The sequence below is a fragment of the Lonchura striata genome, chromosome Z (assembly GCF_046129695.1).
Source record: "Lonchura striata isolate bLonStr1 chromosome Z, bLonStr1.mat, whole genome shotgun sequence".
NCBI classification, from domain to species: Eukaryota; Metazoa; Chordata; class Aves; order Passeriformes; family Estrildidae; genus Lonchura; species Lonchura striata.
The window spans coordinates 43,306,796-43,333,072 of NC_134642.1; positions in this window are offsets into that span (position 1 = coordinate 43,306,796).

The window sequence follows — 26,277 nt, forward strand, 5'->3', positions numbered from 1 at the left end:
GCCATGTCTGCAGGTAAATAAACAGACAACAGGATTTTAATTTTTTTTTTATTACTGTGGGTTTTATTTGTGAGGGTTTGCTTGTTTTTGTTTTTATTTTGGCTTTTTTTTTTTTTTTTTTTTTTTTTGAGAGAGGATTATTTTGCCAGAATCAAAAGAACTAAAAAAAAATAAAATAAAATAATTTTCAAATTTCAACTCCTTATATAGATGCAGACAGTTTTAATATATTCTTGATTCCCCTCTATCATTGTCTGAGGTGTGTTAACTTATAAAATGATACTACACAAGTTTTGCTACAGTTCCTTTTTTAGAGATAGGTATAGTGAAATATAAGCCATTTGATTATACAGAACTTTCCCTGGCTTCTCTTCCAACTTTTGTCTTATATAAGATAAAAAACGGGACATTTTCAGATAGTGACACTGCATATTATGGCAGGTTTTTACAGTGGACAAATGTTATTTCTTATTATCCAGTCAATCTTTAGATGACTTGGATTTCATGAATAAACTTTGCTAAAAAGAAAAAAAAAAAAAGGATAAAGAGGAAAAAAAAAAAGGCATTGGTGGAGATACAAATTGAATGGTCCACTTTAAAATCTAATTCAAAAAAGTTCCCTGTGATTCATTCTTTCCAGCTCCAAGGCAAACAGTGATATTGGTAGCACATTCATAATTCAACATGGTTAAATGCCAAGGGCCGAACAGAGAGCACCCTCCCAGCCAATATGAGCAGATGACATTCATGGTTGATTCAGCTCCTTGCAGCAAGCTGTGTAATTGGAAAAGCCAAGGGAAATGACCCCAGTCTCTGTGTCCTGCTGATGTCAAAATGCATTTCTATCACACTGACAAGTGGCCAGTCTGGAGGCTTCCTTAGAATAGGAGTCTGAGAAGAAAGGCAGGAGGCATCAGAAATAGCTCTAGCACAGGTAGGGTGTGCACTATGGGGCAGCTGAATCTGTGTCTCGGTGTTGAAAGAGATTGAGGAAAGCAGGCTCAGAAGAGGACATCTGTTTAGCCTGATTTGGTATCTTAATTACACTGCATGATATGCACCAATGTGCTTAATGACACTTGTACTTAATAAATGTGTAGACACTGCTGTAAAGCTGATCAGTGCAATCAATAGAAATAGATAGAATATTTGAAGATGACACTGTGTTCAAACCAAAAAAAATGATCTATAATTTATCTGGTCTGGGAAGAAGGGGAAATTATATAATCTAGGACATGAGTGAACAGGAAGTTCTGAAACTGTCATTTGGGGCATTCAGGTACTTCAAGGGGGAGAAAAGTTGTCCTGAGTTAGTGTTACCCATGATATGTATTTTTCCTCTTAGATCAGTAACATAAAAATATGATTTAGGTAAACAGTGCCTAGTCAGGACATTAAAAAGAGGTAGTATTAAATACTTAGTAATCATCATTGATAATACATTATTATTAGTAATAATTAATATAATAATATTTGTAATAATACATTATTAATACATGCACACAAGCTTGTTAAGCTGGATTTTCCCATCTGTTTAAAGAAAAAAAAGAAATGAACAGCATTGAACAAATGAAAAAATTGGTTTCTATAAATTTCTTCTGAGCTATGGACTGTCACTTCTAAACTGTGGAATAAGGGTAAGCTGCATTTATACACCATTTAAAATGTTTGGATATTTTTGAGGGTTAGCAAATTATGTTTTTTAGTACATTCCTATCACCAAGTACCAGTTCTTTGAGAATTTTTTTTACAAAATATCTCCCTATGTTAACCTAAAAGACACAGTTTCTTTTTAGTAACTTGGCTTGTTCTGGGTACAAAAATCACTTTCTGCGGGGATAGTTTGGTTACTTTGTTGTAAGTTTTACTCTCTCCAGAGCATGCAAACATTTACATTTGAATATAAGGTCATATATGGCCTTATGCTTTGTTTACCTATGTCAGTTGTTGTGGAGTTGCATTATTTGTATGTTTTATTATCCCTATATTATGTATCGGTTTATTCCTTTGTACCCCCGTGTGCAACTTGGTTTATCCCCAGTTTTCCCGCCTTGTCCTCCCTTCCCGCCTTTCCAGTATCTATCCATCACCCTGAAAGAGGCATTTTACTCCCCCCGGGTGCCTTGTCTATCACTCAGTGCCCCTTCCCATCCATCCAGAAGCTTCTACTCAGGGCACCGGGTGATTGGGCGAGGACCTGGGGCTCCCCCCATATCCTTCCCCCATTGGACTCCATCATATCCCCCCATCCTGGAGCCACTCCCTATCCCTATCCCCATTGGTCGTTGGATACCCCTCCCTTACAGTTTATAAGCCAGTGCAAGCACCTTGTGCTTGTTCCTGTTGGCTGGCACCGTTCTAGGATATTTGGCCCTGTTGGGCTACAATAAACTCGGACTTAGCCCCCAGCAGGATCCGCTCTTCATTTACCACCGCGAGGCTTGCTAGCGCTGCCCAGAACCCACAAAGGCACTCTCCAAACCCCAGCTGGGAGCGGCGGAGGGTGCCTCCATCGCCCGCCCTTGCCCCACAAGAGCTAGCCGGGGCTGAGAGAAAAGGGATTTGGGGTGGGAGCGCGGCAGCTGGCACCCAACAAGCGGCCCCGTTTTCGCGGCGTTGGACCCCTCGTTTGAGGATTTTAGGGTCGTGCGGACCCGAAGACTCGTCCTCCTGGCCGTCAGCTTCCCCGGCGAGAGCAGACCCATGTTCTAGTGGGTGGCGCTCTCGGGGACAGGATCGGCAGCTCCGGAACGCACCGCCGGAGTCGATCCTCTCGCGGAGGAGTTCTACGATTGGTTTTTCTTTTCCACTCTTCCCTCTCGGACCCCTTTGGTTTGTGAGTATAGGGGCCCCTGGGGCTTTCCCGGTCCTTTTTTGGTTGGTTCCTTTCCCCTAGGCTTTAGGGAAAGGATCCCTTTTTGGTGGGTTTCTTTTTCCCTGGGGTTCGGGGAAAAAATCCCTGTTTTTGGTGCTTCCCTTCCCGGGCAGGAAGCTTAAGGACTGCAGCAAAGCCGGAAGTGTGGTCTTTTGTTTTTCGTTTGTGTTTTCCCAATCGTAGGCGCTGCGGCACGATTTAACATCTAACAGCCATGGGTGCAAGGCTGTCCGTGCCGCAGAAGAGCATTTATTCCCAAGTTGTGGGTATCCTTTTAGTGGGGGGAATTAAGGTTAAAAAATCTGAAGTTAAGAAGTTTGTTCAGTGGTTGTTGCAGACTTTCCCTGACATTTCGCCAGCTAAATTATACCAAGCCCGTTTTTGGGACCAGGTAGGGAAAAAGATCCTGCGACAGTCGGATCTCTCTCTCTCCATATTCACCCATTTGGCTCTCCAAATTCGCGATATAATTAAATATCGCTACAAAAGTCTGCCACAGCCAGCCGCAAACAAACCGATCCCCAGTTTGGCGGGTAGTTCATATAACCCTACTCCGCTTCCCTGTCCCTCAGCCCGGTCGCTGCAGTACGATGCGGCGCTCGCCGCTGCAGCGGGGCGCTGGGCGGCTGCTGTCGCTGCTCCCGAGGCTGCGGCTGCGGCAGGCGCTGCGGGAAAACTGCGGCAAAACCCTCCCTCTCTCCCGAAGTCGGGTATTATCAGACAGGCATCCCGGCATTGCCCGCAGGCAGATTCTGGCCCCTCTGAGAATACCCTAGACACCCCACAGAGCGGTGCAGGCACTGTCTCTGCTTCTACCCGTTCCCCTTCTTCCCCGCGCTGTACAGCCCCGTCCCGTAGAGACTCCGTTCGTTTTCAGTTATCCCAGACCCCCGAAGATCCCTCATCCCCCATCCACCATCCTCGAACCCCCCAAAATGGCTCCCCTTCTCCCCCCTTCCCCAGGGCACAAGATGGAGGTGACCGCGTGGGTTTTCCCGCCACTTGTGCTCCTTCTTCCCATGATCCCTGTCCTCCCCCCTCCCATAATCCCTTCCGGCAGACCAACCCCTTCTGCTCCCCGGATTTCTCCGCCCACCTCCCTCCTCCACCCCCCGTCAACTCCCCCTCCATTGAATTATTCAACACCCCACCCCTCAGCTCCACCCCCGGGGAGGGGAGTCCCCACCATACCACTCCTCCTGCTCCAGACCACGCCTCGTCCCCTGGTTCCCACGACCCCACTTCCGGTTCCCACGCTTTCGGTTCCAGGGGGGGGGAGCATGGGAACCCCGATCCACTCCAATCCCTACCTGCCTTCTCGGCCGCACCTGTCACCTGTACCCCGCGGCAGGGGGGTAGGCCCCTTGCACAGTGGTCCCCCATCCCCCAGCAGACCATCAAAGAGCTCTGCAAGGCCAAGAAGGGGTTCGGGATGGAAAGCAAATACTTCCGAGGCTTATTAAAAGCAACCCTTTCCTCCAAAGAATATGTCTCCGCAGATATTCGAACTCTCTTCTCCTGTTTAATTACCCACGGAGAATTCCTCATCTGGGAGTCCGAGTGGAAGCGGGAGATCAGGGAGGTGTTACCTGACCTCTGGGCCAATGCAGATAGCTCTAGGGATGAGGATGGGGCTGTAATATCGCTAGACCACTTGTGCGGGGAGGGGGATTGGAAAATGGGGACCAAGCAGGCAGAAAAAATCCCCAGAGAGGCGCTGCAAGTCAGCACTAGGGCGGCAGAAAAGGCGTTTTTTAAGTTAAGACCCAGCGGTACGGTTATTAACTTCTTGTCCCTAAAGCAGGAACCCCTAGAACCTTTTGTCACGTTCGTGGATCGCTTGCACCACGCGATGGAGGCTCAGGTCCCGGACGAGAGGCTGCGAGAGGGGATGCTTGCCACAGTTGCGAGGCAGAACGCTAACGACGCGTGCCAGCAAGCCATCCTCAGCCTGCCCCTGGATCCTGAGCCTACCCTTCAAAGCATGCTTCAGGTCTGCGTGCGAAAGGTGACGGTTCCTGCTGGGGACACTCCAAGGACTCCTAAACCACCTACTAGGAGTGTAGCCTTCGTTGAAGCCGTGACACCGCCAGCCACCCCTTCTCCAGATCGCTGCCCTACAGGAGCACCCCCGAGGGGACAACAGCACCATCAGGCCTGCAATCTATGTAGGCAGAAGGGACATTGAGCTTCCCAATGCCCGCTGAGGGACGAGTTTTTTAAGTTTAAACAGCAGCGACAAGAAAAGAGTGCCCCCAACTCGGGGGGAAAACAAAAAATCTGAGTCATCAGCGCAGTCCCTCCCTGCGCGAGGACATAAATATGGTGGGTTCTATAACATCAGAGGAGGGGAGGGACGACTACCTGCAATGCCCACCTGAGGACATTTCACTAGGCTTGACACACCGGATTATGGCTGACAAACCAGCCTATATGAGGGAAGATGTGGATTTCATTCCCACTGCCTGGCTGGGTCGAGGCCCGAACCAGCCCAAGCCGATACTTAACATCGTATCTGGTTTCTCCCCATATAGGTTGGCCCTGACTGAGGCTCTACATCTAAGGGACAGCGACTGGCATTCCATCGCCGTCAACACCGAGAACCCAGGAACCTGGAGGAACCTCCACAGTAAGTACATCGTTCTTGGGGACACAAAATTCATGCCTCTCGAAGTCACTATTGCACCATCCCTGACATCTAGGAACACCGAGCAATTAGTGGTGTGGCTGCACTGCCCCCATCATCCAGTCTTCCTTCCCAAGGGCCAAATCATCGCCCAGGCCATTCCAGCATCTGGGCCTCCGGCCCACCCTGAGGATCTATGGAAGAAGTCAGCGAAGAAGAGCTACCACGTGTGCCAGGCCCAGGTCATAGGGAAGGAAAGACCAAAGCTCTCCTGCTATATGCGGAAGGATGGGGAGTACAAACACCTAAGCGGTCTCCTGGATACAGGGGTAGACGTGACAGTCATTCCCGCACGGGATTGGCCGTCACGCTGGGAATTGCAAAACGTGGCGGGGAAAATTCAAGGTGTAGGGGGTTCTCAATTGGCAAAGCAATCAAAAAACATCGTAAAATTTGAGGGGCCGAACGGATAATCGGCCTATTTACGCCCGTTCGTATTAGATTACACGGAACCCTTACGGGGGAGAGACCTGATGGCCCAGTGGGGGGTCACAATTAACATCCCGACCCCCCAGGTTTTTCGGGCAACAGTCACTGAGGAGCGTCCTACCCGGAAACTTCATTGGCTCACAGATACACCAGTGTGGGTAGAGCAGTGGCCGCTCAATAAACAGAAATTAAAAGCGCTTCGGGAGCTCGTGAAGGAGCAACTCGCCAAAGGGAATATCCAGGAAACAACATCCCCCTCGAATTCCCCCGTCTTTGTCCTGAAAAAACCTGGCAAAGACGAGTGGCACCTCCTTCATGACCTTCGTGCCATCAACAATGTAATAGAAGACATGGGTCCTCTCAGCCAGGGATGCCATCCCCCACGATGTTACCAGAAAATTGGGAATTAGCTGTCATTGACATCAAAAATTGTTTTTTCCAAATTCCCCTACACCCTGATGGTGCGCCACGGTTCGCCTTCTCGGTTCCTTCCATCAACTGAGAAGCCCCAATGGAGAGATACCACTGGAAAGTTCTTCCCCAAGGCATGAAAGTCAGCCCAAGCATTTGCCAGTGGTACGTCTCTTCATTGCTGTCCCCTGTGCGTGCAGCCACTGAGGGCGTGATCATCCAGCATTACATGGATGATATTCTTATTTGTGCCCCCAACAGCGATCTACTTACACACGCGCTTGAACTGACAACCAGTGCGTTGGTTGCTGTAGGGTTCGAGCTGCGAGAGGATAAGATTCAAAAAATGCCACCTTGGAAGTACCTGGGTTTGGAGATAAACAAGCAGACCATTGTTCCGCAGAAATTGGCCATAAAAAATTCAATTCGGACTCTAGCCGACGTGCAGCAGCTGTGTGGGTCTTTAAATTGGGTGAGACCCTGGTTAGGTATTAACAACGAAGACCTAGCCCCTCTTTTCAATTTATTGAAAGGGGGGGAAGAGCCTAGTTCTCCCAGGGAACTCACTCCAGAGGCCAAAGCTGCTTTGCAGAAGGTTCAGGAGGCAATGTCTGCCAGGCAGGCCCACAGGTACGATCCGGGCCTGCCCTTCAGATTCATCATATTGGGCAGACTGCCACACCTCCACGGTGTCGTCTTCCAATGGGCAGACACCCTAGGAAAGGGCAAGGATCAGGACAAAAGGGACCCACTCTCCATCATAGAGTGGGTATTCCTGAGTCATTCACGATCCAAAAGGTTAACATGGCCACAAGAGCTGGTGGCAGAGCTAATCCGCAAAGCGAGAACGCGGATTCGGGAGCTGGCGGGGTGTGACTTTGATCACATCCACATTCCTTTGAAATTGGAATCGGGCCAATTCACAAAGGCAATGTTGGAACACCTGCTGCAAGAGAATGAATCATTGCAGTTTGCACTGGACAGCTACACCGGAAAAATTTCTGTTTTGAGACCGGCCCACAAAATTTTCAATTCGGAAATCCAATTCACTCTGTCAACAAAACAAATTCAGAGTAAAAAACCCTTAAAGGCTCTAACAGTTTTTACAGACGCGTCAGGAGGGTCCCACAAGTCAGTAGTGACTTGGAAAGATCCTCAAACTCAGCAGTGGGAGGCAGATGTTGTTGAGGTGGAAGGATCCCCTCAAGTAGCTGAGTTGGCCGCAGTCGTTAGAGCTTTTGAGCGGTTCTCTGAACCTTTTAATTTGGTAACCGATTCGGCCTACATAGCATGTGTAGTGTCTAGAGCACAGGATGCAATCCTGCAAGGTGTCTCCAACGATGCCCTTAACAGGTTGCTCTCAAAGCTGATGGGGCTAGTCTCCCACCGAGAGCAACCGTTTTATGTGATGCATATCAGGTCACACACCGACCTGCCGGGGTTCCTGGCCGAGGGCAATCGGCGTGTCGATTCCCTCACTGCCACCCCCGCACAGCTAGCGCCGCTCCCAGACAAGTTCCAGCAAGCCAAAATAAGCCACCAGCTTTACCACCAAAATGTGCCTGGTCTGGTCCAGCAGTTCCATCTAACCCGGGACCAGGCCAAGGCCATTGTGGCCACATGCCCGTCCTGTAAGTCGCTCCCACTACCATCGGTGAGCGCAGGGGCTAATCCTAGGGGTCTGAAGTCCTGTGAGGTGTGGCAGATGGACGTTACTCATATCCTCTCCTTCGGGAGGATGAAGTACGTCCATGTCTCCGTGGACACCTTCTCTGGAGCAGTTTTCGCCTCTGCCCACACAGGGGAGAAGGCCAAGGAAGTAGAGAAACACCTGATACAAGCCTTCTCCATGCTGGGCGTCCCAAAACAGATAAAAACAGACAATGCCCCCGGGTACACGTCCAAGGAATTCGCAGGCTTTCTGCAGCAATGGGGAATAGAACATAAAACTGGCATTGCCTATTCCCCATCAGGTCAAGCCGTGGTGGAACGGACTCATCAGAGCATCAAAAGGATGCTTAAACAACAACAGTCGTCAGCTAAAAATGAGTCCCCCCAGGTTCAGTTGGCGCGGGCCCTTTTTACCATCAATTTCTTAAACTGTTCCTTCGAGTGCCTCAACCCCCCCATCGCGAGGCACTTTAATTCCTACGAGCAGAGCAAGGTCAGGGAGAAGCCACCAGTTCTCATTAAAGACCCTGAGACCTGGCGGCAGGAGGGACCCTATGACTTGGTCACCTGGGGACGGGGGTACGCTTGCGTATCCACGCCCTCAGGCCTGAGATGGGTCCCTTCCAAATTCGTCAGACCATACGTCCCTAAGACCCAGAAAAGAGAACCAGAAAGTCCTCAGGTTGGGTACACCGCCCTCAGACGGCGGAGAAGGTCCCCCTCACCTGGTCCCCCCTCTTCCCTCTCTGGCTCCTGGGATTCTCTGTTCCCCTTTGAGTTAGACCTCCCCTACCTCGACTATTAATTTCAGTTGTTTTCTAAAAAAAACAGGACTTTTGCTGCTGCTGGGACTCATTGTGTTTATTACAGGCTTTAGCGTAGTGATGAACTAGAACCCTTGAACAAGGAAGGGTTTCAAGAAGAAGAATTTCCAGAAAAAGGAAACATCTGCTTTCAAAATGAGCCCAGTGACTGTGAAGCCCCCGTTTAAAGACTTATTTTATCCTCTTCACCTTTCTTTCTTTTTAAACAAAAAAAGGAGGAGATGTGGAGTTGCATTATTTGTATGTTTTATTATCCCTATATTATGTATCGGTTTATTCCTTTGTACCCCCATGTGCAACTTGGTTTATCCCCAGTTTTCCCGCCTTGTCCTCCCTTCCCGCCTTCCCAGTATCTATCCATCACCCTGAAAGAGGCATTTTACCCCCCCCCGGCTGCCTTGTCTATCACTCGGTGCCCCTTCCCATCCATCCAGAAGCTTCTACTCAGGGCACCGGGTGATTGGGCGAGGACCTGGGGCTCCCCCCATATCCTTCCCCCATTGGACCCCACCATATCCCCCCATCCCGGAGCCACTCCCTATCCCTATCCCCATTGGTTACCGGTCTTCCCCTCCCTTACAGTTTATAAGCCAGTGCAAGCACCTTGTGCTCGTTCCTGTTGGCTGGCACCGTTCTAGGATATTTGGCCCTGTTGGGCTACAATAAACTCGGACTTAGCCCCCAGCAGGATCCGCTCTTCATTTACCACCGCGAGGCTTGCTAGCGCTGCCCGGAACCCACAAAGGCACTCTCCAAACCCCAGCTGGGAGCGGCGGAGGGTGCCTCCATCGCCCGCCCTCGCCCCACAAGAGCTAGCCGGGGCTGAGAGAAAAGGGATTTGGGGCGGGAGCGCGGCAAGTTGTAATGCTGATTGTAAGTAATAAATGCTTAATATATCTATAGATTACTTTCCATTTCTTTCATATTAGTTTAGCTGCAGTATTTCAGTTTGTTTCATTGGTCAGGAATAAAATCATAAAAAAAGTTTCACAATCTGTAAGTAAATCCCTTGTTAGAAATAGTATTTCTAAATATGGAAATTAATAAGACTTCTCTATCAGGTCACAGAACCACAAAAACCACACAGTTCCTGTGAAATATATATTCTTTTCTTCTTTATTTTTTTCTTTCTGTCTCACATGAATATTTATGTGAAAATATGTATACACACACATATTACCATTGAACCTTTCCTCTCAAAAATTTGTCCTCTCAAAAGTTTGTCTGCTTTACTACTAAAAAACATTTTGCCTGTCTTCACCTCTTTCTGTGTCTGAAGTGACATCTGATAGCAATACTTGTTTGGTAATGTGTATACTAATTATTTTTTTTTTGTGTGTTTGCCCAGCATTAGACAGATCGTTTGGTGATAAATTAATGACATGGCTTTGACCTTGTGTTTTTATTGCAGATACCACACACATATTACTGTTTTTACCCAAATTATGATGACCTAATAACATCGCAAATGAGATGACAGCTATTGTCTGTAATGTTACACTAAGAGATTGACCTTGCTCCAGAAAAGTTACAAAATATAAAAATCAAATGGCTCAATTCTCTAAAAAAACCCCAAAAAAACCCCAAAACAAAAACACAGGTTTTTTTATTTCCTATACCAGTAGTTCAGAAATGAGGAAAGGAGGTAAGATTTCTCTTTAGTTTTGTAAAAATTTTACTTTACTCTCCAAGAGTGAAGACTTAGATCTGTCCAAGATGGACCATTCCAAAAGCATTAGAGTTGAGCTGGGGAGGAGAGCTCTGAAGAGACAAATAAGTGTAATGGTTACTCTTAGTCTTCTGTTCTGGCTCTGATATCTATGATTAAGATCATACTTACAATTACATGACACAATTCTAGGAAAGGTATATATTTACAGCACCAGAACCAACCTATGGATTTACATGTTTAAAATAAAAATTACCAAAGGATAGATTTTTGATCATTAATTTTTAATGAACAAACATTAATGATTTGTGATTGTTAATTCTGCTGGATAACATGAACCTTTGGAAACTCTGAGTCAGTAGAAAAAAGTGAGGAAGGCCATGAAGGAAAGTGGCAGATCTGGGCATCCTGTGAATTTGTTATGCCAGCTTCCATGTTGACAAAACCTGCACAGTCTTGTTAGAATTTCTCAATCTTCTTTCTCAGTGTATGTTTGTTCATGTGTACCTGAACACTCATATATTGTGTGGGTTTTTATCTAATGAAATATTTCTGATGGGATCTGCAAGGGAGTCTAGCGAAATGTAGCCTCTAAACTTAATGTGACTCACCCATGTATTGAGCATCTAATTCCCACAGACGCCTTTAAAAATCAAACTATTTACTAGTTGAATGCATAACTCAGTACAAATTATTTACTTGGATCTACTCTTAATAATGATGCTTAGCTGGAGCTGAACAGCATTTTTCATCTTCAAAGTGCTTTTCATTCATTAACTAATTAAATTAGTCTTCTAGATCTCACTGGTAAGATTTCCTGAAAATACACATTACCTTTTCTTTTTGCTCCAAATCTTCTTATGTCTTTCAGTTATATTGGCTCAGACTTACCTTAACAGCTCCTCATCCACTCTCACTCACTCATGGCCAAATCCATCCCCAAGGGAACCCCACTGAAGTTGACTTGAGTCAAGTTACACCAGGGATGCTTTTGGCCCCTGGTGATGACAACATTCTTCAAATAGAGTCCTCATAGATGTTCATCCTGCTCTCCACCCCCAGCAATCATTTGGCCAAGCTATACATATTTACATATTTACATATGACTCCCTTTTCATCTTTCCTCATAAATCAGTCCCTCCAGCCTCTCAGTCATGTTGGTTGATCTTGTCTTTATTACCGTCAATTTGCTCACAATTATGTAGTGCTTAATAGCTTTTCTGAATAACTTTAAGTCAAGAATGACACACGGCAGGGGAACTGCAGTGGTTGTGAAATAATTGCAAGAGCTGGTGGTGCTCTGGAGAGGGGGAAATTTTGCTGTTGCAAATAATATTGTTTTTTTTAGTTCTGACACAATGGCAAGAAACATAAGGGGAAAATTAATTCTACTAAATATTTTCATTGAAAGACAAATAGAAATAACCTTTTTTCTTGGAACAAAAAATTTCACATAGAAACATAAATACATATTTTAGATTTGCTTACAAAAATCACTTAGGCGTATTCTATGAAATCACTCAATAACTTTCTGGGAGTGGGAAATAGAAAGTGTTCATTTAGCTTGAACTGTCTTTTATCAGAGGCATTAGTTTTACATTTATTCTATTCTTAATGGAAGCACAGATAAATTTATAAATTATATTTTAAATTACACTTGTCTACATTTCTCTAGATTCTCCTTATTTCACACAATACTTTTTTGTCATCCCCTTCCACTCAGCATTTTCCTATTATCTTTACCTTCATTAATCCAATCAAAATACTTCTAAAACCTGATTGCTTGTCCTTTCTGACTCTTCTTCCAAACTATTTTAGAAAACCACATTTTCTCCCCAGCAGTTTTTTTCTCATCTCGATGTTTTTCCTCCCTGGCTTTACCCTGCCCTACCTCATCCGATCTCATCTCTTCTGCCCCTGGCCTCTCCGTCACCTGTATCAGTGAGCTCAGGGGTCCCTGCTGGCTTCTCAGGACCTCAGCTGAGGAAAACTAAGTCCCACTAAACTCAGGCCAGATAGTGGGAGGCTGGTGTCCTAGTGTCTGATACAGCCAGATGAGACACATCCTTTGCCTCAGTCTCTGCTTAGGTGATAATCACTTGCTCCAAATATAGACTATAATTATTTATTTTTCATGTGGGCATCAGAACTAATTTTTACATCTTATATGGAAAAGGAAGTGCAAAAAACAGTTGGGGAGATTGAGAGTCTCTTTAAGGGAAACTCTAGAAATAGTACTATAACTTGATGTTTATATTATAGTATTGTTCCTTTAGATACTACAAAGACAAATCCAGAAAGTAAATTTAAGTTTTATATTTTTCATTATGGGTATAGCTCTCTTTCTGTGTATATATACATATATACCTGTGTGTGTCTATAAGGCCACTGTGGTATGGAGTAATACATTATATACAACATTATATAGTAAAAAAAGGTGTGAGTTTGAGGATTGATTTATTACAAAAAAGAATGTCTACTGAGTTTAAAAATATGTTTCTCCAAAGAAAACCAAAAGGGCTGGCAGGTCTATCATATTGAAAAATATGATACATGAACAATATTTCAGGTACATACAGAAGTATTTCCTTGAAATTGAAGCCATATGCTTAGTCTACAATCTCTCCTCATCTGTAATCTTGAATTGTGTTTTAATTATTTGAAAAGCAGTGTGTTTGCAATGGCAACTGGTAAGTTATTACTTATACATGAGAAAATTCAGTCATGACTCAACTTGTTTGGGTTGCTAATAACATTTGAGTTGAAAAATCCACCAGGGTCAATTTGAAAACCTAAGTAGAAACTCATATTAATTTTATTATTAATATTGTTAAACAGAAAGTTGAAAGGCAGAGTAGAAAGTATTTTGCATACATGCAAAAAAAGATGTTCCCCTGCAATGTTTTATATTGACAGATATGTCTATAAAGCTGGTACACTGGGGAATGGTAGTAGGAGGAACTTTAATTGAATCTGATCTGCAGCAAACTCCTGAAGAATTTGAAGAAAAGTAATTTCAGTCAATTAAATCTGAAGCAATTGAATTGAGTACAACAAGCAGAATGTAAATCCAGTGACACCGGAGTTCTAGAACTTGACTTAGGACCTTGAATTTACACAGTTTTCTAAATTTTGAAGGTGTTCACACATACAAATATCAGCTGTATTATGAGAAGGTTTCAAAAGTTTGAAAGTGGTTTAATGGGCAGTGTTCTAAACAAGACTTTCTTCTACACTCCACATACTACTGTTAGCTCAGGAAGTCTCTGTTGCTAAATGTACATGAAGAAGACATTAAAAAGCAAAAATTTTCCTGCTTGCTACACATTTTCCTTGAGCACGCACTGTTTATCATATCCAGAAATGGGACAATGGGACAATTTGTTATATGACATTGTCCAGAAAGCGACCTCCAAGTTATTTATAGTAACCAGAAGAGAGCTGGCTTATCTTTCCTTAAAATGCAAGAGGTCTTGCTCCACAGGTGTAAGAAATCAGGAAAGGCAGGCAAGAGAGAAACATGGATGAGTCAACACCTCCTTACCCTAAAGGGCAAGAAGGAAATGCACAGGTCATGGAAGCAGGGACAGGTATCCTGGGAAGAGTATAAGGATGCTGCCAGCTGCATAAGGGTGGGTTCAGAAAGGTCAAAGTTCATCTGGAGCTTTTTCAAGCAAGGAAAAACTAGCAAGAAGTGGTTCTACAGGTTCATCAGCCAGAAAAACAAAGTCAAAGAAAGAGCACCATCCCTGATTAGCAAGTCTTACAAACTTGTAAAATGTGTGAGAAGAAAGCCATGGTACTCAGCTGTTTTATTTTAATCTTCAGTAATAATCTCGTCACGCCTCTTCAGTGGACGAACCACAAAAGAGGGACTGGAGGAGCAAAGTCTCTTCCACTGCAAGAGAAGATCATGTTCATGACCACCCAAGGAGCCTGAATGCACATAAGATAATGCGATACAATGCCAAGATAATTTGCAGTTGCCAAGCTAACTGCATGTGATGCCTGAACATCATGACAGTTAAACAAATTCTCAGATGACTGGAAAAAAGGAAACACTGTGTACCCATATTAAAAAAGGGTAGAGAGGAGGAGCCTTGGAACTACTGGCCCATCCATTCTCGCCTTTGTGCCTGGTATGGTCATGGAACAGGTCCTTCTAGAAGCTAAGGCACATGGAGAACAGGGAGGTGACTTGAGACAACCAGAATGGCTTCACCAAGGCCATGTCCTGGCTGACCAACCAAGTGGCCTTCTGTGATGCAGTGACTATATCAGTATAAGACAGAAGAGATAAGGCTAAGAATGTCATCTATCTAGACTTCTGTAAGACCTTTGACATGGTCCCCACCAAAATCCTTCTCTCTAAATTAGAGGAAGATGGATTTTGATGGGTGGGCTGTTCAGTGGATTAGGAACTAGTTGGTCAGTGGATTCCTGAGGGTACTGGTCAGTGGCTCAACAACCAGAAGGAGATCTGTGACAGTGGTGTCCCTCTGGGGTCCATACTGGCACCAATATTTTTTAATGTCTTCATCAGCGACAGTGGGATGGAGTGCACCCTCATCAAGTTTGCAGATGACACCAAGCTGAGAGGTGTGGTTTACACACCTGAAGGACAGGATGTGACCTAGCTTTAACCATGATTTGGCTGTAGCAAATGGAAAATGAGGGGAACAAGCCAGTGTATTCATTAATCAGCTGTGACTGATAACCACAGAGGGAGGAGAGGCTGGCTCTGGAAGAAACATTTACTACTTTGATTTGTTGGCCAAGCTGCAGTAGAAACCAATGAAACTAGTGGCTGCAACTCAGAAATTAAAAGAGAAAGAAAGAAATGGAAAGAAGGGTAGGCCTCCAAGACTGATTACTGCTGCATAAGCATTTTGTCATAAGCAAAAAAGGAAGGCAGACCAGATAGGGGCTTCTAACAGTGACAGAGATAAAGAGGCTAAAGTTTAAAAGCATGGAAGTTTAACTGCCAGTGTTTATTTATAGCTTCACACATACAAAGGCACTGCTATTTCAGGGAAACTGCACTATTTTTTATATGTGTCAGTTTTGAATAGTTCAGACACAGTAAAAGTAAAATAAAGTGAACCGCATGTGTTAAGGAAAAAATTTAAATAGCAATGGCTCTGAGAATAAAGTGTACATTAAAATAAGGGAAGAGGCTATAGCTCATTTAATTTGCAGAATAAATCTCCGACAAAGATCCCTGTCTCGTGCACAGAGATATTAGGAGTTGAGAAAAAGATATAAGACACAGTCTGATATAATATGTGTGTTGTTGTATATGTGTCTACAAATACTGCAACTTATCTATCCCACTATCTATCCCTCAGCAATTCATGCACATTCATAAACATTAATATTTACTTTATTCATTAATACACAAAGACTTACCAATTAGCTGTATCAATACTTTATTTGGCAATAAATTCTTTGAGGCAAGGTTTTTCCTCATTTTTATATTTTTTATATAACATAGAGAGATAATTGATTCCATAATGATAAAGCTGTTGTGCTTCCTTGCTACCTTATTTTTTTACTGACATTATCAGAGTTGTTCAGTAAATGCCAGCTCTTCACTCTCTGATATGCCACTTTTACTCATTTGGTGTCTCATGATTTATAGATGAAAAAAATAGTGAATCACATTTAAAGTATTTTAAAGTTTACTGGAATTTCAATGGCATATGTTCATTGTCTCTATGTGTCTAGATATAGTTTTTTAGCTGACAAACAAAACAAATTTTTTTTTCAGGATTAATTTCTTTAAATGAAGGATGTAATACTGCTATTTATGCTATACAATACACTTTCACTCTTACAATAATGAAAGAAAAGCTATCCCAAAGATCCTTCCTGATGTTTTTCCTGGTTAACATGCATTTCATTTATAAAGGTTTGAATTGCAGATTTCTCCATTGATTATAGAAGCATAAAGAAGGAAGCAGCTTTATGACAGATTTTTGACTTGGGCTGTTTTCCTTTCCCATGTCTTTTTCAAGGCAAAATTGAAGGGTTTCAACTTTTATGCTTCTCATTCATGGAAATTGCCTTTCTTGAAATATCACAAAGAAAAAAGTCCTCAGTTTTTGTAGTCTGCTGTAGATGCCCCCAGGAGGACCAAGCCCTAAACTCTGTGTCTGTGTTTCTCCCTCAGAGCCAAGACCCATCTCTGCTGGCGAGAAATGGGCTACAGCCTTGCTGGTTGCCCCACAGCAGATAACTAATGGGGAAGAGAATGCAGCTTAGCACCATGCCACAGGGGATGCATTCAGCACATGACAGAGCTTCAAAATTGTCTCAGAGAGAATTAGTAATTACCACAGAGGTCTTCTCAAATTAGTGTACTTTTAACTCCCAGGACTAATAGTGCAAGTGGGCTACTGGAATTTGGCTTGGCACCATCTAGTTCCCCTACCTAGAGAAAGTGAGATTTGAGATTTTTTCCCTATCAAACATCTTTAGAAGAAGGTTGGTAAATTTAAATCTGTAGTAAAATTACAATCTGAATTCTGATTTAAAGACAATATTTGCTGCCTTTCTTCTAAGCCAACTGTTTATGAACTCCCAATTCCCACTGCAAGTAGTAGACTGTTTCAGAATAGTCTGAGAGAAGCTTGGCTTATTTTTGTGTCTTCTCCCATATAAAAGCTATTGCTAAAATACTTAATACAAACCTCTGCTCTTGATATTTCTCTTACTTTTAAATTTATTTTATTTTCCTACTTATTAATTGCATTCTCTTCTGAGAAACCAGAACAGTCACGATTCTCTCATTTGAAAAACGTTTATTTATTTTACTTATCTTAGAAAAAAAACAAACTTCTTGATAATTACTGATTTCTATGTCTTCTTTATTTTCTCTCAATTTCCTAATTATGATTTAAAAAAAATACCAGTTGTTTTCATTATTTCAAAGAATTCAAAAATAAAAAAGACTGAAAAAATCCTCTCATTTGATATTCCTCATTTTCTTTATCCTTCTCTTTTCACCCTCTCTTCCTAATGACTTTCTGACACACACACACACACACACACACACACGCACACACACACACACACACACACAAAAAAGGCTAAACTCCTAAGATTCTAATGAACAGTTGGTTTTTCCTTATCTAGTAATTGGTCCTTCTGATTTCAGTAGTCTTGCTCATAAAATAAGATACAACAAGGTATTATCAAGGATATATTAATCACTAACAATTATCTAAATTACTAAGAATCTTGATTTTACATAAAAAAGATTAGACTGTTTTAAGATGCCAACAACATTGTAAGAACTCCCAAATCTAATCTATTTAAATCTTTCCCTAGTACTGAAGTAGACTAATCAGTGTCTTTTTACCTTCTTAGTGAGAATAAGTGAACATTATTTGCCTATTTCCCCATTTTTTCATTAGACAATATTATATGGGTAGTAATTTTTATATATATATATATATATATATATATTTATAGATATTTAGATAGATAGATAGATAGATAGATAGATATAGATATAGATATGCAGCATATCTCCTTTCTTCCTTTCTCCATGGAAAAGACAGAAAGAAAATAATCGCACCTATTCAGAGAGGCTTCAACATTTCTGGGATAATTCTGCAGTACTTCATTGTGCTTCTGGCTTTCACTTTGCTTATGGCTCATTCCAAAATCAATCTGTAGGTTTTTAAGTGGTTATATAGCATTATATTGGCACATCTAAATATACAACAGCACCTCTTTCCCCCCATGGTGGCTTCCAGCATCTTGCTGCAAACTATGTTTTTGGGATGAGATTTTGCCTGCCAGTTATTCTAGGGTGACTTTGTAAAGGTCAAAGAAATTACTCAGTTTGTTCTTGTAAAAAACTGGCGCACCCACATGGCGGAAAATAAAATCCACATGGGTTACACTGACATTGCAGTGGTGATTTTGTTTGTTTGTTTGTTTATACGTAGATATGTGTGTGTGTTTATCTCCTCCAAATCACTCTTAGACTCTCACTGCCTCCCCTGTCATAACTGAAGGGAGAAGACAGTTATCTCATGACCTGAAGGCATTAGCCAAATTATCATGGATCAGACATCCACAAAATACAAAATGAGGTTTCATTTGACATAGACATTTACATCAAACATATACAAAACAATTATTTCCACTGGAGCATTGATGAATCAGCCAATGGCAATTTAATGAGAATACTGTCTGTCCTTGTAAGTTATATTCCCCTTCAGTTGCAAAGGTGCTAGCCAAGCGCATTGTATCACTCAGTCTTGTCAGAGTAGATGTTCTGTCACTGATTAAAGAGCAGGATGTCCTCTTTAGTCACAAAAACATTTCATGGAATAACCTTGTTTCTGTCTTAATGGATTCTTGCAATGTAATGAAAGGCTCCAAACTGGACTTGAAGAAACCCTCAGAGAGACAGAGAGTGTCACTTCTCACTTAGTCACCGCTGGCAATTGCTGCCACTCTGCCCATAGCACACCTGAGAAGAGATGTACAAGTCATTTAAAAGGCACATTCCGTCAAATGCATAATGGGCAAGAAAAGCATCAGAGGAGTTTTTGCTTCCTTCTCCCTCCCCAGCCTCCACAACTTTCAGATTTCTCAGATTTGTCACAGCCAAACGAGGGGGTCAGGAATAAGAATGAATATTTGATACTGCTGTGTGAGCTGTGTGTGACATGCTGATGGCACCTTGGTAATCTCTGCCAGGCAAATTATTTCCCAGGGTTTGCAGGGAGGAAAGGTGTGGGGGGAGAGAAAGGAGAAATGACAGTGCAGTTTCACTCCACATCTGCTGCCAATTTTAAGGAGTCACTAATTCACAAACTATATGGTAAGCACATTTAACTGTTCTAGCATTTTTCTCATGCTTCATGAAAACAGAGATAATAACTGGTAAACCAACTGTAAAATTAAAAGAACTGGATGTTGCCAATAAAGACCATCATTTCAGGAAAATAAATTTGTTTCTCGGAAGTTGATCTCTAACGTATGCTTTAGGTGCCCACAAGAAAAGCAATTCAACTGGAGAGGAAATTGATCTTGTTCCACTTGTTTATATGAACAGAGCAAAAAATATACACCACCATGTTATCACTTAATAACTCTTTGTTTCCCTAATATTGAATCAATAGCAGGATCACTTGGAGTCATCAAATCTTGAAGTGCAATATAAAAAAGATATTCAAGGACATACACCCTTAGACACACACACACACATATGCATACATGTATATACATGCACCACTGAAGAAATAAACATTTCCATGGCAAAATGTTCCATCACACTTAAGAAAATATTGGTTTTGCAAAGATGAGAAACAAAAGCTTAATATCTTCCCACAGAACTCATGGTCCAAAGCATCAGCTGGTTTAATTCTTATTTCTGCTGAGGAACTGGTTGTATGCAAAGCTATAACTGTGTTTTAAAACACAGTATGAACAAGATGTCTGTCCACCTGCATCTCCATGGTATCCAGAGACAGGACACATGGGAATGATATAAAGCTACACCAGAGAGAGTTCAGACTGGATATAAGGAAGTGTTTCCTTGCCAAGGAGGTGGTCAAACACCAGGACAGGCTTCCTAAAGAGGCAGGCAATTCCCAAGCTTGCCAGTGTTTGACAGCATAACACCCTTAGCAATACACTTTTACTTGCTTAGGCCTGAATTTGACAGAAATCATTGTAAGTTCCTTCCAAGTGAAAGTCATGCTTTCCTTCCCATTTCACTCCAGTCATAAACATGTAAAAATACTTGAAGGTTTTATTGGGCCTTAAATTATGTCCATTTTACTGATAATCCAACACTTTTTCTTACAGTGTTTTTATATGTAGAATTTGGAATGAGAATGTCTCTTGACAAAATCCTTTCCCTTAGAAGAGAGGAGAGACAAATTACTGGGGTAGTCACTGGCTAACTGCAGTTCAGAGAAACACTCTTGACATGAAATTTTCTCAGGCTCCATCAAGGTAGCAGATGGGTTCAGGACATACACTATTGTATATAGGTTTCCTTTATTAAAAGTAAAAAAAGAATAGGAAGGTCTAGAAAAATTATCACATGATGTAATTTCACTGACAGTGTTATAGTTAGGTAAATAGCTTCTGAAATTATTTTGGTTCTTCCTTTTAGCAGCAAAATATACCAAAGATGCTTAGCACAAAAATAGCTATCTACATTAAATAGATGCATCTTATGAAGGATTGGCATAAGCCACAGGTTTGTTTGGACCTATATGTCCCATTAAAATGGGTTTAAATACAGTTTCTATCAACAATGGTACACAAGAAACTAATCTAGAAGAAAATTAAATTATTTGAGCTCTCTTACTTGAATTACTGACTTTATTGGGAAAGAGCCTCACATATAAATTGAGAAATAACTTAGAACAGGCTTCAGAGTATTCAAATTCCTTCTTTCCCATGAAAACACACTCCAAACATCTCTTCTAGGATCCCCTATCCCTCTACATATAAAGAAATATTTTAATAGCCTCTTATAGCTCCTGTGTTACTGGTGCTAGCAATATTGGGAAAAAAGATACAAAACCTAACATTTAGGCAAATTAATAAGATAATGTCTTCCTCTATTGATGAACTGTAGAAAAGCACATACATCCATGTGAGGTGTTGATGACATCATGTTGGTTATTGTTTGCATACAACAGACAGGTCCTAAAGCAGTGGTTCAGAATAATAATAAGCATAGTGTTAGCAGCACTGTCATACCTGTGGTCAGTTTCCCACTCCTAGTGAGGGAAAAAAGAAAAAGGAAAAAAAGTTATATTTCAGGGACATGAATTAATTGGAAAGCCGTATTTCCAATACAGTTGATATTAAGCTTTTCCGTTGACACCAGAGCTGTGAAATATAGCTGACTCAAGGGGTAGGAAAATAGAGGAATATGTTTTCCTGACAACTGACACATGGCCTGCTGTCTCCTTAAAGGGCTGCTGGCCATCCACTCTGCTTCCTGACTCCCATAGGCTGCCCTGAGTCTCAGCAATGGGTGAATTTCAGCAAAGTTTGGCTGCTCAAACACAGTGTGCTTCAGCCAGGGAAATCACAGATGATTGATTCATCTTTCTAGGTTCCTAGCATCACCTGGTTTGGTAATATATATCAAGGCCCCTATTTCTCTTAGTACATAGGGAAGTAAAAAGAGCTGCAACCCATTTATATTAAAGCAATCTTTTTTTCTTTTTTTTTTTTTCTTCCTTTCAAACTTTAAATAAGATTCAGCATTAACCTGGATCCACACTGGTGAAAAGAGATGTCAGTTCTAGATTTTAATCAGAAATAGTTATTTCATTAGTTCAGAAATTATTTAATATCTAAGGAATAAAATTAATAACTGATAATGACAAGAGGATACAATTTATTTTATGGCTTACATATGCTGACCACTGTAAATATCAGTAATTCAATCCTTTCTGCCACTGCAATTAACAGTCCTTTTATAGAAGAAGAAACTGAGGCCAAAAGTCACTTTTCAAGAGCTCTACAGAGGAACACATATGATCTGAGCTTTTGGTGTCCTTATCACCATAATTCCCCCTTGAAAAAAGATTTCTTAATTAATTTTTCTGCTTATAGGGTGCACTGAATGAACTTGATTTGTGCATATCCCTATGCATGTGTGTGTAAGAAGCTTCTAAAGTCTCAAAAAAATGATGATTCTCAGTCTGGAACAGCATCATCAGCCAACTTAAAAGATCTGTGATAAATATTTGCCCACTAGACGATGCTTGGGCAAACTCCTCTGGGTAGAAAACAGGTTGTTACACTGAAAACTTCAGCGACAGATGCTGAAAAACACAAGTTTGTGGTGACAGCCCTAAGTTGCCTGCTTCATCCCCATTATCAGGACCACTGATAAGGCGGTGAATGGGAAGTTCTGTGTGCACCATCAGGCATTTAACAGGCAAGTGCAAAGGCATCCTGGTTCAGCTGGTGCAAGGCACACGAGGAGTTTGGAGCCATGAATCTGAAAAATCAAACAGAAATGGGGTGAAACTTGCTTTAAGGTTATATGGGTGCTTTACTGAAGCAAAAAATTTAAGCAAAAGCTATTTGAACATAAAGCATCTCTATCTCTTATACACAAGTTCTCTGGTCCTCACTTGGTTCTGAAGTGCTGTGCATATGGTTTAGCTTCAACTATGAGTGTGGCTTCAGGAGGCAGTGGGAGCTGTCTTCTCAGGAGAATGAAGCATGGAGAATTGATTTTTGCAGGATTTAACATTATGCTTTTAGAAAACTGCAGAATTGATCTGTACAGTTTGGCTTGGTGTGACCCAGTGACTTTCTGGCTCTCTCTGAGCAATGGGAGTTCACTGTAGGTTTGGCTCATCAGGATTAAGAAACTCAGAACTCCTACTAAGTTATCATTCTGCTGCTTTGACAAGGTCCATGCTTGAAGTCAGAACTGAGGAAAAGAGCTGAAATGACAGTTCAGAAATTCTCCCCAACTGTTAACAGCTCTCTGTATTTAGAATATTCTCACTTCAAACAACTACACTTCAATACACATGACAGCTATTTCTAATTGACCCAACCTTTGCACACAATGTATTTGCTCATCCTCTGCTGCTACGAAGAAGCTGCTGTAAAAGAAAATAAAAAAGAAAGCAACCCCTGAGCCTAAAATCCTAAGTTGCAATGCACACTTTAGAGAAATATGTATAGTTATTTTTGTTGTTTGTGTCCAGTCTGTTTATTACCAAATGTTTAACACAATGAAGTTCAACAGATAGAACCTAGCTAATAGTACTAGGTATTGAATTTACAATTGAACACAAAGTGGATGAGTCTATTATAAACCTTGTCCAGGGAATGCTTTTATGAGGCATCCTCTAATCAGCAAAGAGAGGGGGCATGTTTGTCCTTTCTCTGTTGCTTTGTAAGTTAGTGTTAGTCTGAAAGACTGGCTCATAACCAGGAAACAGCAGATGCAGGTGGATAGAACTTTTTCCCTTACCTTTCTCTTGAAATAGGTCACTATGCAAAATTTAATTATAAAAAGATAACAAGACTTGTTTCTTTCATAATTAAAATATCTATAAATACAAGCTCAGAAGACTTCCCTTACATCTCAGGATATCTTTCCTGACTCTGAACTCAGTGGCACATGTTTTAAATGTGATTTTTGCAAGCTCTGCTAATTTGAACAGTTTCAGAAACCTTTAATTATTTGATTTATTGAGTTGTTTTAATATAGGTTGATTTAGCTTGTACCTACCATCTCTGGATACTAGAGAACCTGTGGTGTTTACATTATGAAAAAAGAAACATTTATCTTGTGTTATTGACATTATCCTGTTAGGTTGCAATATTCAACTATTCTTAGCAGCATTGGAAAAGGCTGATACCAACAAAATAAGATGAATGCTTCCATTTTGTTTCAAAGCAAAGTTCATGAAAATAAAAGGCCATGGTCCCTACTTGATTAAATTTTCTTTGCTCTCTCTGGACATCCTATTATCAAATGAAAATGCAGATAATGGGCTAATTTGCTCTGTTTCTGTCTAGATTGGCAAATCATTATCTGTGTCCTCTCATTCATTCACCACACAGAAAAATTATCTCTTAATACCATTAGAATTTCAACAATTATAAAATGCTGATATATATGCAATCTTTTTCTCCCTAGATCTTAGAAGCATTTATAAAAAACATTAACATTATTATTTTCTCTTGTCACAGAAAAAAGGCTATGACACTCCTTTAGCAAATCAGAAACTGAGGCAGAAAGTATTTTCCAAGAATATCAAACAAGGTTAAATTTTCAGCTATATTTTTGGGAAAAGACTGGCCAAAACTAGAGATATCTAACCATGCAGTGCTCTTAACATATAGTGACCACAATTATAACAGAGTATAATCTATAATTATAGCTAGGAATTAGAAATTGTCTAAGGACTTTAATTCAAAAGAACTTTTTTTCTTTAAGTTTCAAGAATATTCTTCCTATGTTTTTTAGCTATGTGCCATTTGATAATGTACTTTATGCAATAAAGTGAATAAGAAAATCCTAATAATAAATATGACAATTTGTTTAAGTTAATTTATAAAATCTGGAACTTTTCTGGCATGTTGGACAACAATTTCATTGATATTATACCTAAGATATCAGTTTTATAATATTTTAATAATAATATAAATAATATATATAGATATTATACAAAATATTATCTATTTTTTAAATATTAATTTTATCTTATGTGATATCTTGGACTGAAAAAATTTCATTCATATATAAATATTTTAAGAATAAGAGTTTGTTCTGGATGAAACAAGATTACCATCAAGAATAAGGTAGACTCGTATAATACTAGTGCACCTTTTCCTAAATGAATTAAATATATCCATACATCTTTTATTTTAAGAATTCCTTAGCTGCTTGCTGATATTCCCCTTCAAGCACAGTACTGATTTTTTTCTGTGTTTGGCTTGTATTCTAGCATCCTTTTGACTGTTAAAACTCTCCCGGCATCATATGGTCCAACTTGGTAAATGAGTAAGAATTTCTTGGGTTTTCCATGAGGAAGCAGAAACGGAGGGGGGGATTTGGATTTTAACACTACATTAAGGTCCTCACAACATGTTTTAGTCATTTACTGGCCTATAACTCAGAGCATACTGCTGCCCAGATCTTTACCCTCAGCACTTAAGATTCAAAGTGTAGGTACTTCAAGCCACAATGAATTTCCTGCAGAAACAGATAAAAATAAATATAAAAATTATGCTTTGTTTAAGTTCTTATGGATAAACTACAGATATTGACATGTCAGTTCAAGACAGAGTGAAGTAGGTTAATGATTAGGATGCAGATGACAGGCTTTGTGTAGAACAGTCTTGGAAGTATAAAGTGTATTCTTGGTTACCTTTTCATTTTTGCTAGATTGTTTTCTGGCCTTTACCGATCCATGTGTTTATACTAATATGTTCTTGCCATGGGAAAAACAAAGGGAAAACCAAACAAAAACAATAAACCAAAACAAATCAAACAAACAACTCCCTTCTGTTGTTGTGTTTTTCACCAATGACCAACTCCACTCATTGGTGGTCCAAATACTGTAACATAAGCAGATTTTTCCAGGAAAGGTCTTTTAATTATTGGAAAAGCCACATATATTCAAGATGCTAAAGATTCTTCTTTACAAGGGTCTTTCTATTTCTGTAATGAGAAATCTTAAATTTTACTTAAAAACTACTTAAACCAACTTTTAAATAGGACTACCTGAATGGTTTTTCTTATAAAATATTGAGAATTTTGTCCATACTGCAATTAAACTGCAATTCTGAAATCAATGCCAAGTTCAGTTTGAGTTTTAGGAATCTAGTTATACTTTTCAAGATTATAGAGATGTTTGTCTTGGTTTAACAAAGTCTGGTTTTCAGGTGGGTGGTTCCTTGGGGAGGACATAGCAGAGCTATTTTGAAGAGCCAATCACCTGGCTAGGTTGGAAGATTTACACCCAGTTAAACCACTTGAAGGAGTGGAACACGCCTCTGTGGAAAAGCACGTTCAAAAGCAAACAAAGCCCGGGAAAGCTCTCAAAAGGCTTTGGGCTTTTGTGGAGGTATCTGGCAGCCTGGCCACAGATGGCTTAGTCAGGCTGGGCCTGGCTGGGCTGGGCTTGTGCAGCCCACATGGCCCAGTCAGCGTGTGGTTTAGCTGAGATTTCTGCTAATGCTT